Source organism: Macaca nemestrina, chromosome 19 (assembly GCF_043159975.1).
Source record: "Macaca nemestrina isolate mMacNem1 chromosome 19, mMacNem.hap1, whole genome shotgun sequence".
Lineage (NCBI taxonomy): Eukaryota > Metazoa > Chordata > Mammalia > Primates > Cercopithecidae > Macaca > Macaca nemestrina.
In genome coordinates this window covers 14,634,463-14,653,517 of record NC_092143.1, presented here as the reverse complement: position 1 = coordinate 14,653,517, position 19,055 = coordinate 14,634,463, and the positions used below count along the sequence as shown (strand labels likewise).

The window sequence follows — 19,055 nt, the reverse complement described above, 5'->3', positions numbered from 1 at the left end:
TCAAAGATGTATAGAAATCAGAACCCTCATACATTGCTGGTGAGATGAAAAATGATGCAATTGCTATAAAAAATAGCTTGGCAGTTCCTCAGGAAACTAAAGATAGAATTATCATATGACCTAGCAATTTCATTTCTAGGCATATATCCAAAAGAATTAGAAACAGAGACTCGGTTACTTGTACAACAATATTCACTGGAGAATTATTTACAGTGGTCAAAAAGTAGAAACAACCTGAGTGTCCAACAACAAATGAATGGATAAACAAAAAGTGGTATGTATTTGTAATGGAATATTATTCAGCTTTAAAAATGAATGAAATTCTGATAAATGCTACACCATAGATGGACTTTGAAAACATTTGGGTAAATGAAATTATCCAGACACAAAGGACAAATATTGTATGTTTCCATTTATATGAAATAGTTAAATTCATAAGGACTGAAAGTAAATTAGAGGTATCAGGTACAGGCAAAGGGAGGAATGGAGTAATTCTGTAATGGTCACAGAGATTCTGTTTGGGCAGTTAATAGAGTTTTGAAAATAGTGATGACAGTTGCACAATATTGTGAATGCAAATAATGATATTAAATTGCATACTTAAGATGGTTAAAACAACTATATATTTACACATATATATAAAACTGTCTTTAAGTATGCATTAATATCATTATTTATATATAATACCATTACTAATATATATAAATAATTTCAACTCTTCAAGGAAAACAAAGGAGCAAATCTTCATGACCTTGACTTTGACAATATAATCTTAGGTGTGCCATCAAATGTGTGAGCAAAAAGAGAAAACAAGATAAATTGGACTTAATCAATATTAAAAATTATTGTTATCAAAGAACATTATTAAGAAAGTGAAATGAAAAATATTGTATTATCAGTCAAATAAAATAATAAAATATATCGCTTCTCGGCCTTTTGGCTAAGATCAAGTGTAAAAATATAAAATATTTTCTGCAATGTTTGTAGAGACTACCTTTTTCCAGTTGCTTGATTTTACTTAAATTTTACTCCCCTCCTTTTATAGTAATGTATAAGCAAGTAAAATACAAATGAATATATAATTTATATAAAGTAATTTTATATATAAATAATGATATTTTATATATATATATCCCCATAAAAGTTGTTCAAAATTCTGCATATACAAAAATGCAAAATAAACAAACAGCGATAACAACAAACCTGGAAATCAGAAATTAGATGCATCCACGTTAAAAATCTTTGATTTGGGCCGGGCGCGGTGGCTCATGCCTGTAATCCCTGCACTTTGGGAGACCGAGGCAGGTGGATCACGAGGTCAGGAGATGGAGACCATCCTGGCTAACACGGTGAAACCTCGTCTCTACTAAAACACAAAAAATTAGCCAGGCGCGGTGGCGGGCGCCTGTAGTCCCAGCTACTCGCGAGGCTGAGGCAGGAGAATGGCGCGAACCCTGGAGGCGGAGCTTGCAGTGAGCCGAGATGGCGCCACTGCACTCCAGCCTGTGCGACAGAGCGAGACTCCGCCTCAAAAAAAAAAAAAAAAAGAAAAAGAAAAAAAAAAAAGAAATAGACCTGTAACAGGCAATGAACAAATTCAGGCTTCTAATGCAATATTCCAAATGAAACAAAAATAAATTCTTCTCTGTGAAATTCTGACTTGCTAGATTATGACTTCAAAAAGTATTAATAATATAACATAAAGTCACATGAGTGATTAAAATATTTTATATTAGATAATGATCTCATAAGGACAAGGACCTTTTTTATTTTTAAATACTACTGAGGATATAAATATTTTAGGTAAAGTAATATTTTTGAAAACAAAAGCAATGATATTTGATGTTTTTTAACACTTTTGCAAATCTAATTCTAGCTAAAGTAGGATTCTCATATTTGGGTCTGCATTCAGTTTGCTAAGATACACTGTTTGGTTTGAAGAATACAAAGAAAATACAATCTTACACACACATGTAGTCGAAAAGGGAGCATCTAGCAGACCCTGAACAATATCTCAGAGACTCGAGGAGACTTCAAGTCACAGTTTAGGAACCACACCTCTATCTGGAAACAATTTTACCAAGAAGACAAAAAGACACTTATAAAAGACATAGATGACATAGGTTCTATCTAGAATTATTCTCATTTTCCAGGACTCATAGGAAAGACACTTTTTTTAAGGAAACAATCACAGATACATCTATTTTGGGATACGTTTTCTCCTGCTGTTTCCCCACAAAGCTATGGCTTATCGCCATCCTTGTCCCATCGTTTTGAGACAGGAGAATAGGGTCTGCAGAAAGGAAACCTAAGGCTAATTTGTGCTGACTTCCTAGAACTGAATCAAAAGGAAAATCTCACCTGTCCACATCCGAGTAACAAGAGGATCAGAGGCTACTCCCACAGCACCGCTGCCCAGATACGAAACGGAAAGTACCTCTGACTGGTCCCCTCCCAGAACCAATCAGATTGGTCATGAGCCATCTTTATTTACATAAGGTGTAACTTTGTAACTTCACTTCGGCTCTCATTAGTTTCCTTCCACAACCAGTCAGACTGGTTGCAAACCAAGTTCTAATTTACATATGGTGTAACCAAGTAACCAGTGGGAAACCTGTAGAGGATATTTAAACCCCAGAAAATTCTGTAACCAGCACTCTTTAGCCCCTTGCTCAAGCCCGCTACCACTCTGTGGAGTGTACTTTCTAACAGTACTGTTTTAATTACTGTTTGTCTCAATACACTGCCATTGTTTACAGGGCATGGGAAATGTCTTTCCACTAGTTAGGACCATGTCACAAGTTAAGAGTACAAGGAATCACTTGGAAGAGTGTATAAATGATTAGTTGAATACACGGATAGAGCAAAATATTTAAAGTTTTATTTAAAAGGAAACATCAGTTCTTATGGTAAGACTAAGAAATCATCTAAGTGTTCATGTGGTCAGAGGATTTGGCAGGCTGGCAAGTGAGAGGCTTACATTCATCCATGCTAGCTATTGAACCTCTGGGGGAGAATTTGACATCTTGTAGACCTCCTGCTGGTATCCTTGACAGGTAACCAGCAAGTTTCTTTCTTTATTCTTTTAGTTTGCTGATGTGGTTTCAATGGTGGCATTGTTTTTACACTAATATGACTATTTAGAATCTGAAAAATATTTTTTATAAAATTATTCAATTTGTTTAGGATAATTTCTAAATTTAGATAATGTGATGGGAGCAATGAGAGAAACAATCTTTTATAATAATAAAGCAATCATTCTTTCCAGTCACTTATCTAGATATCTCCTAGCAAAACTTCTTACACATCTCCCAAATCCTTGACAAGGTAATTTCATCAATGCCATTTAATTTAATTTTAATTTTGCTATAGTTTTGTATTGATAGTAAAATTGTGTCTTTCAGTTTGTGCATGCATATGTGTAAGCATGAGACACAAAGAGAAAAATATTATATGACCTATAGAATAAAAATATTAAATATTGTCTTGCAATTTTTGTAGAGACTTTACCTGTTTCCTGTTGCTTGATTTTACTTAAGTTTTACTCCCTTCCTTTTGCAGGAATGTATAAGCAAAATATAAATGAATTGCTCAAATTTATATAATTAGAATAGAGTGAAACCTCCTGGATCTGTACTCTTTTTCATGACATTACTTTGCCTCCTTTCTCTTCCTCTCACCTACTCAATCTTATTACCATAGATGTACATTTCCTCTTTCTTTTGGTGTTTTGGATGAAAGCATAGTTGACTTTGTAGATCTTGCATAAAGAAGCATTTGGTGGAAGTCCTGAAGTGGCTGGCATTCTTGTGTTTGCTCCACAGCTCAGTACAGATAGAAGCAGCGTTGATGAAACGATAGCTTCATGTACACATTGAACCACAGGGACAAGTTATTCCCTTGGGTTTCTCTTACCAAAACCCACAGGGGAAAGGAATTACCTTACTCAGGGGAAGGGTGGCTATTTGTGAGGCGGCCACTGGGTGGGGCAAAAGTGCATCCTTTGTAAGAGGACACTGCCCTAATTGACTAGCATAACAATAAGCTAAAAGTGTTTTCTGTTGCTTTTGGTGTTTTAGACATGAAGTCCTTGCCCATGCCTATGTCCTGAATGGTATTACCTAGGTTTTCTTCCAAGGTTTTTATGGTATTAGGTTTAACATTTAAGTCTCTAATCCATCTTGAATTAATTTTTGTATAAGGAGTAAGGAAAGGGGAAGGGGAACATCACACACCGGGGCCTATTATGGGGCGGGGGGTGGGGAAGGATTGCATTGGTAGTTATACCTGAGGTAAATGACAAGTTGATGGGTGCTGACGAGTTGATGGGTGCAGCACAGCAACATGGCACAAGTATACATATGTAACAAACCTGCACGCTATGCACATGTACCCTAGAACTTAAAGTATAATAATAATAAAAGAAAGAATAAGTAAATAAATAATTTTTAAAAAAAGTGTTTTCCAAATTTACGTTTGAAAACAAATTGCAAGACTTAAATTCAGAGTTAAGGAAGGTCTGAATTTTTATTATCTAGCATAACTCCTTTAAAATATTTTTATTAATTGCACATATCTTTGCACACATTAAAGAGGATTGTTCTCTCACACACAGTACATGGACTAAGCATGATCATTAATTTGCATAATAGAAAGTAAAATACCAAGTTATTGTCACATATAATAAAATTTTGTCTCAAATAGATCTTATCTGCTGAGTGTTTGCCTTTCTTAGTATGTATGTTATAATTTTACTTCAGTGTGGCAATTTAAAAAATGATAGTTTATTGCATTTTTCTTCTTAGTTCTATTGCTTTGTGATTGTTGTAGTTACATTCATCAAACGCTACATTCATATGCAGCAACATAATTGTGGCCGTTCAGTATCTATAATCACTTACAGAGAATGAGTGGGAATTAGCCCTTAGTTGGAGTGTTTAAAGAGGGAAAGAGTGAGTGTTAGTGTTTCAGAACAGATGAGCCATTTTCTACCTTTAGATTTCTTGCAGAATTTGTGCCTAGTCTGATTTTCTTCAGATTGAGAAAAACGCTGTCTCTCTGAAGCATTTAAACAAGTACATTATACAAATGTTCTATTCAGGTGAAATATAGTATAATGTAGCAGTTTTTAAAGAGAGTCACTGCCTAAAAATCCAGCGCAATACGTCTGATTCTCATAGACTTTCTTTAAAAAAAAAAAAAAAGGCCGGGCGCGGTGGCTCAAGCCTGTAATCCCAGCACTTTGGGAGGCCGAGACGGGCGGATCACGAGGTCAAGAGATCACCTGGCTAACACGGTGAAACCCCATCTCTACTAAAAAATACAAAAAACTAGCCGGGCGCGGTGGCGGGCGCCTGTAGTCCCAGCTACTCGGGAGGCTGAGGCAGGAGAATGGCCCGAACCCGGGAGGCGGAGCTTGCAGTGAGCTGAGATCCGGCCACTGCACTCCAGCCTGGGCGGCAGAGCGAGACTCCGTCTCAACAATAAAAAAAAAAAAAAAAAAAAAAAAAAAAAAAGTTGCTTTAAAAATAGTTTTACATATGAAAGACTCATCTTCATAAACATTAGTAACAAATGTGGAAATGCCAACTGAAAATGATACTATCACAAACATTTCAACATTAAATTAAATTAAAACATTTCGTGATGTATCTGGATGTATTGAGTGATTTTGTTTTTATTTTTCTTTTTGTCTGTGAGGCAGGACTCTTCTTTCCAACAAATGTGAGGAGATAGGTGCAGAGATATTGAAGTACACAATTTGGAAAAAGGAAATCAGTATTTAATGGTACCTTTCTTTTCCTTTTCAATTTTAATTTTCATTTGTTTATTGCCAAGAATTATTGCCAAGAAATTTCTTTCTCACTTTTTATTGTCAGTTTTTTTTGTTTTTGTTTTTGTTTTTTTTTTTTGAGACGGAGTCTCGCTCTGTCGCCCAGGCTGGAGTGAGTGGCGCGATCTCGGCTCACTGCAAGCTCCGCCTCCCGGGTTCCCGCCATTCTCCTGCCTCAGCCTCCAGATACAGGCGCCCGCCACCTTGCCTGGCTAATTTTTTGTATTTTTTAGTAGAGACGGGGTTTCACCGTGTTAGCCAGGATGGTCTCGATCTCCTGACCTCGTGATCCACCCACCTCGGCCTCCCAAAGTGCTGTGATTACAGGCGTGAGCCACCGCGCCCAGCTTATTGTCAGTTTTAAGATGAAGCATTTTTAGAAGAAAGTCCCTGACTTTATTTTGCATTTATTTGTTATAGTTTAGGGATTTATTCATAACAATATACACAGTGAGTACACAAGATATTCAACTTTTCCATATGCAATCTCATTTTAAGTATGTTGTAAAGTGTTGCAAGATAACCAAAAATTGCACCCAGCAATAAAATGTGCTATAGTCAATGTTTCCACTATTCTATTGCAACTGAATGGATAAAGCACCATCTTAGTATGATTATTCCTTGGCCTTATTTGTGACCACTGAGTAATGTTAGAGAATGGTTCACTAACAACTTTAGGAATCAAGATGATACAATTCTAAAACAAATTGGTCCGTGCAGATATATCATGGAAATGCTACGGGTATCAAGATGTGGGTAAAGAAAACAGGAAAATAAATGAGACTTTGTGAAAAATAGCAGTAGTAGCAACAATAATAAAGATAAAAGTAATAATATATAATAATGCAAATCCTATGTACAGAACAATGTACCTAGTCTGCACTAAGAGATACATATTCCCTAAGTCCAGTCCCTGTAATTCCACAATACAAGGTTTACTCCCATTAGCCGATGTGAAAGCAGCAAAGTGAAGAAATACAGTTTTCCCAAGACTGGCTTGAAAATTGGTGAGAGAAGGGTGGTTCCAGGATGCATTTAGTATGACTATAAAATTAAAAGTAAGAAAATATAGATATTTTATACTTGTTCAGTGTTCTACAGTTTACAAAGTGCTTTCATGCCACTATTTGATTCTTTCTGGAATCCTAGGAGATAACAGATATTATTGCTAACCCTGTGATACAGAGGAACTAGTGGATACTTAAAATAACAATAATGACATGCCTAATAAAGCACGGAGGCTAAGGGGATAGGAAACTAGCTCAGTGCTGTCTCCATCAAATCACACCAGCTGGCTTGGAGAACTGACCGAAATAAAGGAATATAGATATATATGGAGAAGGAAGATATATATATATATCCTGGAGGCCAATTTAGACAAGGATTTATGACTTTTTATATTTATCCTTGTTCTACAGGTTACTAGAAGAAATGTGCCTGGAGAGGAACCATGGCGGGGGGAAATGGAAGAAATAAAGGTGGCTTACAAAGGCTGCGTGTCCTGTCAGAGATCTGGAAGAGCTAAATCTGCCAGCAGTTAAGGGAGGCAATGAGTTATTCAGAAAAGAGCCCTGGGCCTGCAGGCAGTGGATATGGGTTCGAGGCCAGCCTTTGACATCAATAAGCTGAAAGATCTTGGAGTCACCTAATCTCTTGAGAACTTATTTTTCCCACTTGTAAAATGAGAGGATTGAATTATATGATGTGCGATGGATTTACCAACTTCAAAAAGTTATGATTGTAGAGTCTAATTATATTTCGAGCCTTATTAGAAAGCTATCACGGATACGGGAACAACTCCAGTGGACCCGCCAAAGCAGGAAAAGTCCAAGGAGGAATGCTGGCACTTAATGCCTAACCCTAAACATCAAAATTGGCAGCAATAGTATTAACCTGCTAATTTATTTTGTACTTCTCTTCCTTGCAATTAAATCAGGTGAGGAATAAAAGGAAGATTCTGAGGCAATAAAGAGATCAAAGAAAAAAATTGGAAGCAAAAGATTCTTCTAAATTTTCTTACTCCTCAATTAGAGGTTATATCTGCAGGACTGCTTTGATACTAGATTACGGATTCGAAGAAATAAACCAATAACATCATATTGTTTGAGGCAACTGAACCATGTTTCCCTCCCACACTTTCTGGTCACCTTAAGTCCAGGACAACTTTATTCTCTCCATTCAAATGATGATCATCTGCCTCTCTGACCTTAACATACAACAACAAAGAGAGAGCACTGCTGTTGAGACCAACCCAATTATCTGTCACTGTTTTCTTTACATGTATCACAGAGACCCAGGAATAGGTATTCCAGATCTCTAAAAAGACAATGCCTCTGTCCTTCCAAAATGTATCGAAATCCAAAATTTTCAGTACAGGCATTTTGGGTATTGGTAGGGGCAGTTCTGCTCCCCCACCAAGCATTTACGTATTGAAATATACATTATTTTAGTATAAACTACTTTTTAAATTTCTCATTTATTTTTTGTTGGGATATTATATGGATAATTTTTGGTTATTGTGAGTGTATAGGTGGGTTTGCTATTATGAATTCCATTTCAGGATATTGAACAACTATTATACAGTACTTATAATGAAAGTAATTATTGGGTCTTACAGGAATCTTGCTCACTGGTCTAATATAACTCACAGTATTGATGAAAGGTTACAGTCCAGGTTGGACAGACCACAATGCTTCCCTTAGCTCCAGTGTTCCTTTAACATTTGTGATTAACCAGCTCTCTAACTGACCAGGATTCGATATTTTATATATTGATATATCTGATATTCTATATGTTCCCATATGGATTGAAAACACAGAGACAAAAAAAGAAAAAACATCTGAAACCAGTGCTGCTACATCTCCAGCAGACAGGTAGTCGGCTCAGCTAACATTTACTGTACTCATGCAGCTATGAAAGACACACTCACTATCTGAAAAAGGTAACGCCTATTGTTGGCAGGGTAGGAAGAGGCACTTGAATAAAAAACATAAGGCGCTGGTGTTCTATTAGGAAACAAACAACATTCCGTGGAATTGCAGAAGGAGAAAAAATTCTTACAAGAGCGTTCAGAGAAGTTTTTATGAAAGAAATAACATTTGAATGGAGACTTAAAGGTCGAACGGGGCTTTGATATAGTAGGAGAGCAAACACTATGAACAAAGTTAATTGGCATTAAAATTTGTCTGTGTTCAGGGAATAATAAGTAGTCAATATGAACACAGAGGTGTGCTTCCAGATGGAGCAGAAAGGGGAGACGCAGCCAGACCCTGGACAGTCTGGAATGCAACCTAAGGAACTGTGGCATGTCCCCTGAGACAATAAAGAGACTCTACAGGTTTTAAAGAGAAGGTACCAGCGTAATTCAGTCTAGTTTATGAAAATGATGGGCAGCAGTGTAAAAGATCAAAATGTGAGCACAGAAAACAAAACAAAGCAAAACAAACAGGTAGGGAGACTAATTAGGAGTTTCTTCCATAAGCCAGTCATGCCATAACAACCCAGGCCTGAGGCTGGGCACGGATTGTCAGAATTGGGGGGAGAACAGATAGGAGAGAAAATGGTATTTGATAACTGGGTGTAGAGAGTGAGAAATATCAAGGAGAGGAAGATGGCTGTAACTGAAGGAGAGAAGTCACTCTGGCAGACTAAATATTGAAGCTGTCCTCACAGAGTTAATAAGAATTCTGATGGAAATATAGTTGTAATTAAGCATTAATCAGGCAGTGCTTTCACCCACTGCCTCCTAACCAAAAGTCACAAAGCATTAGATACTGACCACTTGCACCCCATTGTTACTATAGATAAAATTTCTGATGTTAGAAACATAAGGCTTTTGTTTTAAGAATATGTAAGCAGATCCTGAATTCCAATGGAATGGCTGAAACCAATCAGTTTAAAGACCCATCAGAGGAACCAAATCAGCATGAAAATACAGTTTCTTTATCTTTTTGTTCCATAACGTCACCCTGCACTCTTCGATCAATCAATAATCTCTACATTTTGGCCACTCCAAAACCCTTAAACCCCTAGTCCCACATTCCCTGGAGAGATTAATTTGAGGTTTTCTCTCATCTCGTCTCATTTAGTGGCCCTACAATTAAACCTCTTTTTTTCTGTTGCAATCTAGTGTTTCCGCATATTGACTTTTCACATACACGTACAATATTTAGAGAGAGGATAATGAATGTGGTTTGGAACAAGCTGAGTGTCCCTATAACAAACTTTTCTCTCAATGAAGGTGGTATCAACAACAAAAGCAAAGCAACTTCCCAAAATCAGTACTCACTTGTGAGTAACAGCTGTCTTCATGACACTACATGGCTGGTTTAAAAAGTCATTCAAAGCATAAAAGAGGTTCTACCATGTTTTAAAGAATAGGTAATTGAATCAAAGAAGCTTCAATGTTATAAATAAACTTCATCAGCAGATACAAATAAAAAATTCTTAAACGAATGCTACAATTTAAAAAATGTGTTGTGTACATCATTTGGTAGTTAAAAACAGCTGTTTACCCTACTTAATGTGTGTTAGAATACGACTTGATATGATACCATGCAAAAGAGTAAACTGATGTTGAAGAAGACATTTATATGCATATGCATGCCCTAAATCAATTTTCAGAAGCAACTTGCTCTTACACGCTTTGAGGATGACAATCGTTCATAAGGTCTTTCACTAAATGCTAATATTTTATTTTTCTTATTGTTTTTGCTGTTGTTTGACAAAAGCATTTCATGTGCTCTTCACGCAGACTCTAAGGCTGTTTCGATGTGACAGCCTAATTCTAATATGCTATAAAAATAAGTGACTATAATTGTTGGGCTTTTAAACAAGACATTATTCTCCATCTCTCAATCTCAAAACCATTGGGATATGTTTCTGCTAAGGATTCTGGCACTGCTCTGGGTGTAGGGTAGTGGAGAAAGAAAGATTTCAGAATCAGACAGAGCCCCTATGTCACTTGATGGATTGAATTAGAGATCAAGTGAAGTAATGAGCAAAGACAATAGCTCCCAGATAAGATAAGGCTTGGAGAAAAGAAAAAGCAAAAAACAAGGAAACAAACCAAAAAATCTTAGCAATGTATCTAGATAAATAAAGTGTTGATCAGAGAAGGTGGGTAGTAAAAAATGGAAACATACTAGTAAATTATAAGCTATTTGAGTAGACATACATGAGCCTATTTTAGCTTGATGCCTTCACACTTTTAAATCACGTAGTTAACAGTCCTCATTGTGATTTCATGCTCACCATGTAATAGCCCGATTACTGTGTGGCTTCCCATGTGATACACCTGCAGGTGGAGTGTCTGGTTGCCTCTCCAATTAGATTGCTCATTATAAATTGAAAAACTGCTATGCATCATTCTTTTTGAGTGGGATTACTTCTGATATGTTGATAAATCAGTTTTCTAAGCCTCCTAGATTTAGAGCCAATCTTTGAACCATGATGAATTTGAAGCGGTTGCCCTATGAAGCTCCTTGGAGATGGATAGAATGTCTTCTCTTAAGACTTCCAACATCTCATTGATTGCAGCTTTATAAATTGCATTGCAGTAATTGCCCCTACTGACAGAGTGAACATCAGCATGCAATAAAATACAAGGTAGCATATTTGACACAGTACTGTCATAGAGCCAGGGTGCAAATATAATTCAGAGTTCAATCTCAGCTTACATTAGAGTGAAATGGAGCACTCACCAAATTTGAAAACAGGAATTTTAAACAAGGACTTTCCTAAAGAAACCAAGGTATATAATCATCCTACTTATAACTCAGGCTGTTGGACCACCCTTGACATTGAACTGGAAACATTTATGATCATTCTTTTGTGAATCTTATGAACCAGTAATGCCTCAAGCTATAGCTTCTCTTCTGACAGCTAAGTGTGGACCCCTCTCAGAGCTGCATGGTAACTCCCTGGGGGTCACTCTCATGGGATGCCATAGCACACACTTCTCTTCTAGATGAAATCCAGGCCTGGTGGTCCCAGCTTGGTTAGTCTGTATTTGCTGTGCCTTATCTGAGAAAACCTTTTTATTTTTCATTTTCAGTATTGTTTGGATTTTCTTTCATTCATCCAATTTTTTAATGATAGTCTTATTTTTAAAAAAAGTTGTTTAAGCTCTTCCAAAATTTTTACATATTTCTGCCCTTGTGCAGTGAAGACCCCTACTGGTGGCCCATGAGCTTCTGAAAAGAGCAGAAATAAGTTGGGCGCGTTGGCTCACACCTGTAATCCTAGCACTTTCGGAGCCCGAGGCAGATGAATCACCAGGTAAGGAGATGGAGACCAGGCTGGCTAACCCGGTGAAACCCTGTCTCTACTAAAGAAAAAAAAAAAATTAGCCGGGCATGGTGACAGACCCTTGTAATCCCAGCTACTCGGGAGGCTGAAGCAGGAGAATTGCTTGAACCCTGGAGGCAGAGGCTGCAGTGAGCCGAGATCGCACCACTGTACTCCAGTCTGGGCGACAGAGTGAGACTCCGTCTCAAAAAAAAAAAAAAAAAAAAAGGAATATTCGAATTTTGAGTCTCACCAAGGCTTACACACAGGGCTCCAATCCAGGGGAAAATAGATATTTTATATAATGATAGATAGACAGATAGATAGATAGATAGATAGATAGATAGATAGATAGATAGATCATTAGGGTTGTTGCTTTCTACAGATTTATTTCTTTACTGGATTTCTCTTTCTCTCCTGATTATTCTGTGTGGCAGTTTATCACTGAGAAGAATCCTACTAAAGTCTCCATGGTATACAAAGTGAGATGTCTGGGTGCAGATTTTATTTACTGAAAAAGATTCCTCTGAGCACACTTTACAAAAGGAGACAGCTGCTATAAATCATGAGAAATTAAATAGTATATTTCAGACTTCTTAAAATTAAAACATACCGGTTAGTGAATAAATATAGAAAAACAATTCTAAACTCAACAGCAAATTCCTATTGCTTAAAATCAGCTCCTTGTTTTAGACTGCTTTCAGTTACAATATCAATGGTTGCATAAAATATATTAAGATCTAATCCAAAGAAAGAAATTCCAGCATAAGTGATTACAACAATGCAAGTCATAGAGATCCTGGCCAAGAAGTAAGTTGCATACACATCACCTTGACTTGTAATATAGATACTACAACTTCTCTAACATAAAAGGCTTTCCAATCTTACTGACTTAGAAAAAAAACTCAATCCTAGACAGTGGAGTAATGAGATTTGGGGTACCTCTGTTTAGAAGTATCAAGTAAGAGGGATAAGAATTTTAAAAAGAAAATACTAAAAACAAATTGAGGAGGAAACAAAAACTTGTGTTACTATGGTTTAATTACTATTTGCCATATGACGCTGTTACATATAATGTGCTCATAGAAATTAGACAAAAACATAATACATTCAGAAATAGGGCAGGAAGAAATAGTTAATTTTCAAATGAATGTCTAGATGAGTAGAAAATGTATGTATGTGGAATTCATTCTCAGTGAAGCGATAGAAATTGTATTACAGTTCTCATAGCATGAAAATCTAGCAATACATCCTCCTAAACACTTTTATTCAAACATCTTCAGGCTGATGATAAGGTATTAGCCACTTTTAAGAAAATTATTATAAGGGAGAACAATTTTGTGTATGAAGATATAAATTTCAAAGTGTAAGAGCAAAATTTCAGGATACTAATCTTAAATCTCTAGCATTTACTGAGTGCTCACAAAATAGTAGGGACCCTTCTGAATTCTATGTACATGATTTCTCATCTACTAGTTTAAATGAACCAAAAAGTTAGACATTATTATCATTTCCATTTTATAGATTAGAAAATAGAGGCTACATGACTTACACAAAATCATACTGCCAGTAGGTAGTACAGTCAGAATTCTAACTCAAGAAATCCGTCTCCAGAGTCCTCACATTTTGGACTGAAACCAAATATATAACACTAGGAGAACAGCTACCTAATTATGGTTTATCAGCCTTCAAGTACATCATTAAATAATACTAATGAGTACTGGATGATACATAAAAAGCTTTCGATATTTAAATGTATTTTATGTATTTAATACATTTTTAAACATTACATTTAACAAATGAACAACTGCCCTTATAGTTTGCCTGTAGTTGTTTAGAGATTCTGAATTCCTATGATGGTGAAAACAAACATGTGAATGTGAAAATTGTTGATGCATTACAGTAGGCAAACTCTGATAATGGAGACAACCCAAAGGCAGTGAACTAAAAAGATAGGCTATTTGTCTCTCAGGTGATTGTTTCAGGGAAGATAAGCAGGTCGCCAGCAACAAAATCATCCAGTGACCTAAGTTGACAATGGCTCTGTCATGTTTACTATGCAGTATCCACTGCTGCTCTGTGCATGGTCCTTTCAGACAAGAAAGGCCTGGGAAGGGGGACGAACAGAAGAGGCAGATATTTCTCTTTAGTGCACACACTACATCACTCACATTCCTTTAAGAAAAATTTGGGCTCGTAACCATGCCCAGCTCCAGAAAGGCTGGAAAATGTACTTTATTCAAATGCCCACAAAGAAGAGAGAGACCAATATTGACGGACAGCTGCCAGTCCTGGCCACATAAGCATAGTGGATATTTTTCCTCTTTACCTTTATTATGATTATTTATTTTATAAAGACAGATGAAATTCCAGTAATAATTGAAAACTATTTCTAAATAATCTTCTATTTTTCTTTTAGAAGTTTAATGAAAATGCAAAAGTATTTAAGAATTGAAGGGTTGGTCATAAGGGTTGTGTGACTTCAATTGGTATACACAATCGTTTTGTGAGCAAAAATTGGAGTTATCATTCTGGAACAGACAGAGGGTCAATCTCGTCCGGTGGCCAATGCCAGATGTTTCACTAAGAGAAATAAACCTCCCATAATACACTTAATTTCACAATACTATACCATAGGGGGGAATATCTTCCTGACCCATCTGGTGAGCAGCTTCTGCCCTGAAGCATGAAGATTGATAGCTGGTGTAATTCTATCCTAGCTAGTGTACTGTAACTGCAGATGCTACTCTTCCTCATGTGAGTGTCTAATTATTTTCAGGATCATTTTCTCGTATTCATATCCTGTTGCCTAGAGTTACACAGGTGAAAAATTATTGTTCATACTTGAATGTTTTTCTGAAAAAAACACATTTGAGTGTTTAATATATTGTTCTATCTTGTTTTACTAGCTACAGGTCAACTGTTTTTAGAAAAACTGTTCTACTTGTATTTCATATTCCCCTCAGTAGTTTGAAAGGTGCATTATTTTAAAAAAAAACTATGTTTATCAAAGTATATAATTGGCTCCATTTCACTTATGTCAAATGTCTTTGTTTATTTTTCCTGAAAATTTATTGTCATGAAATAAATTCCTTGCTGTTAATTTCACTGTAAATTTCATTGTGTTATCACACACACTCTGGACCCTAATGGATGAATACACTGAAATTATATTTGATATGGAGCTATTAGCACCCATATCAGCAGGATAACTAACTTCCAAAACAGATACCATTCCTTGTCTTCATTATTAATAATGTGTATATCTTGAAGAGATAATTCTATTTGTATCTAATGTACTTCAAATGAATCTGTGGCTAAATTCCAAAATCCATGTGAATTCTTGACTTTAGGAACAGGATTTCTTGGCATAGAATCATTTTAAGATATATTAGGAAACAAGCGAGTTGAAAAATATTTAAATTGCCAATCATGAAAAGAGCTACGCATAGGAACAAATTACAGAGGCCACATGGAAGAAAGATTTCAATTTTAAATACTATGTAGAATTTAGATCATCCTTTCAGAAACAGTGGAGTCAATCTCTATTTAAATGACCATAGAATTCACTTAAAGGTCAGCTTTCACTCAGTAAAGCAAAGGCCAATGGGCTTTTCATTGCCAGAATAATTCCCCCTTTATAATTAAGGAGGTGAATAACTTGATCCAAAAATATGCTATGTGCTTAATGACAGCTAAAAAAAATACAGTAGCTTTCACATATTTGCGTTTCTTTATTTTTGCATTGTTATTACATTAATCTCATTTACATTAACATGTAAATATAATTCATTCATTGACTAAATGCATATGCTATATAAGAGCCTCTACTAAGCTCTACTAACATGGACAAAGAATGTTTTCTATCCTCAATATCTGGCAGTTCTAGTGGGGATACAAAGAAAAGATATTCTGAAGCAAAATTTTCACACATGAAAATCTCATCACCGCCTATGAATGGGAGATCTGGAATTACCCTGGTCTCAGGGAATAATTTTCCTGAACCTTAACATTGTAATAAATGCTAGGAACTGGAATATGTAGGATTGATGCTAATGATTAAATGATTATAATTCCATCAAATAAAAAGAAGCTCATCTATTTTTAGATAATGTTTACCTGATGTTCTTATGTCAATTAATGGATTAGGCACATTTTATTTCAAAAGTAAACATAACAAATTTGAAGCATGCACATTTAAAATTTCTTTGTCTAACGATTTCTAACCTAAGATGATAATGTCACTAAAATCTATTTATGTTGCTTTACCTAACTCATTTGTTACCCTTTGGACACTTTCTTTTACTACTTCATTTTGGTATAAATCTAGCTTTTAGTTTGAAACTGCTCATCTAATTCTATGCTTAAATTGGAAGACAAACTAACAAATGCTGCCTGATCATCACTTTGCTTAAAATCACCTCTTATTTAATGAAAGGTTTCTCCTTTATGTTTTCAGCCACCTTTTCTGTATGTACCAGGTGCACCTAAAATGTTTATGATGTATCTAAGTGCCAAAGAGAATTCCTCAGATGTTAGGAAGAGGCAAAACTTACAGGGCATTTGGTAATTAAGTGTAACTTAATAAACACCCAAGTACTGTTTTTCCTTACTGTTATTCATGTAACTGTCTTGTAGTTTTCTTATGACATTACGGCCTACTTTTCAATATGACCATGTCTTAATATCAAGTGTATCAAATCTAATCCTATGGTTTATTGTGGGCAACCCCAGTTGGTCTGCGCTGAGCTTTTTCCTCCCTTCTCAGTGAATGGAAGTTATACTTAGGCCCGGCTGGTGTCTTGAATCACCTCAATTTGTTCTGGCAATCAGAGGCAGCAGCTTCATGGGAAAGGCGTGAGGACCACTGAACATCACATTAGGACTGACCTCAAGCTGAATGTAAAAGGCTCCAACCTTTCTGCCAGGCCAGCAGAGCATGTGCAAACAGATTTGCTGAAGTGCAAAATGGTCCAATGATTTAGAGCAAGACTTGTTCTCTTTTCTTTCTCTCTCTCTCTCTCTCTCTCTCTCTCTCTCTTCTTTCTTTAAAAATGAAACAAGATAGCAGACAGGCTGGTATAATCTTAGCAACATCTGTTGCCTTTCACAAGGGTCTTGGTTGAGCACAATAACTTTTCAAAAGGGGACTCACGTCCTGTTGAAAAGGGTAAAATAAAAGATCTCAACTGAAGGGAGTATGGCCATGTTGCCTCAGACCCACTTGAATCTTTTGTGGTTTCTGTCAGAATGAGTATAAAGAAAGTTTATTTTCCTCTACTTCCTGATGAAACTGCCAGGGAAAAAAATATATATATATATATTTTATATATATATATATATTTTTTTTCCCCCAATTAGTGCTTAAAGCCCTTAAAGAAATATAGAAAAGTTACATTTCAAACTCTTCGTTTTCATTCCCAGTGATATCTGAACTTTAAGCTCGGTTAATCAGAAATGTGAAGAAATTTATGCTGTACGTTTTATCATGTCTGTTACTTTTGGCCTTTCTTATTAAGTTAGTTTTATACTTTTTCCTATAGTTTGGGAGCAATAGGAAGGTTCTTTTTTGTGAAAATGAATATTTCACACTGATTATTTTTCCCTTCAATGTGACCTGTTCATTTTACCCTGCTTATCTAATGATGGGTTACAGTAAACATTAACTTGGGATAATTTATAGAGAAAAAGTTACCTGCTTTTATTTGCAAGATGAGCAATTTTGTTCATTCCAACCATCACATACTTTCACATCAATGAGGATGCAGATGCAGCTGATGTGTATATATATCACCTGCTGGCTTCTGTTTTGTAAAACAAAAATAGAGTTATATATGTATATATATATCATACATATATATTCTAGGTATTTCTATTGTTTTGTATTTGTTTCATACGCTTCTCATTTCCTTTTATATATAAAAATATATATATATTTACACATATATATAGAGATATATATATATACACACACACACATATATATATAGAGAGAGAGACAGAGAAAGAGAGAGACAGAGAAAGAGAGAGACGGGGGGGTCTCACTCTGTCACCCAGGCTGGAGCGCAGTAGCACTCACTACACCTCACTACAACCTCCACCTCCTGGACTCAAGCAGTTCTCCCACCTCAGCCTCCAGAGTAGCTGTGACTACAGATGTGAACCACCATGCCAGGCTAATTTTCTTATTCTTTGTAGAGATAAGGTTCCTCTATGTTGCCCAGGTGGGTCTTGAACTCCTGGGCTCAAGGGATCCACCTACTTCTGCCTCCCAAAGTACTGGGATGATATTTTTGGTATTATTGGTATTTTTATTAATAATATGTTTTTGGAGTTATTATTTTATTAATTATATATGTTTTTGGAGTTATTCACATAATTTTGAAAATATATTTAAAGACAACATCTAAAGATGTAGTTTATGCTTATCAAGATAATAATAGATTCGTATATGCTTTTAATACTGATGAGCCTTGTCCTATTATAATAAGGACATAGAGATTAGATGAAAATATCTAAATTTATACGTCTATTAAAAAATATGTAATGGATCTTTTGATGCTCAAGTTATTTTACCAATATAGTTTATTAATACATGATGTTTTAAAGTATTATTTAAAATGCCCTTTAAACTTACAAAAGTGAGTGTATTTTATTTCATAATTAAAATGTTAATGCCTGAAAAAGTTAAATATTTTTGTTTAAATGCATTATTATGCTTTCAGTGCTATTTAAATATGTGCCATTAAAAATTTGTGCTTCTTATGACTCTTTTCAGTAATTATCAATTTTTAAAAAATTTTTATACGAAAAGTAAAAATAGCAAAACAAGGTCAGTATAAGAAGTAGAAATGGAGAAATACAAGATCATGTACTATAAATGTGGAAAATATTCTGGGAATAAGCAAAATAGTTGCATTTTTTAAAGAAAAGA

The 19,055-nt window shown here is 35.6% G+C and overlaps 1 pseudogene; it reads left to right on the top strand.

Moving 5' to 3' along the window:
• Positions 1-920: 920 nt before the first annotated feature.
• Positions 921-1,065, top strand: LOC139360162 (U2 spliceosomal RNA; annotated as a pseudogene).
• The last annotated feature ends 17,990 nt before the right edge of the window (positions 1,066-19,055 follow it).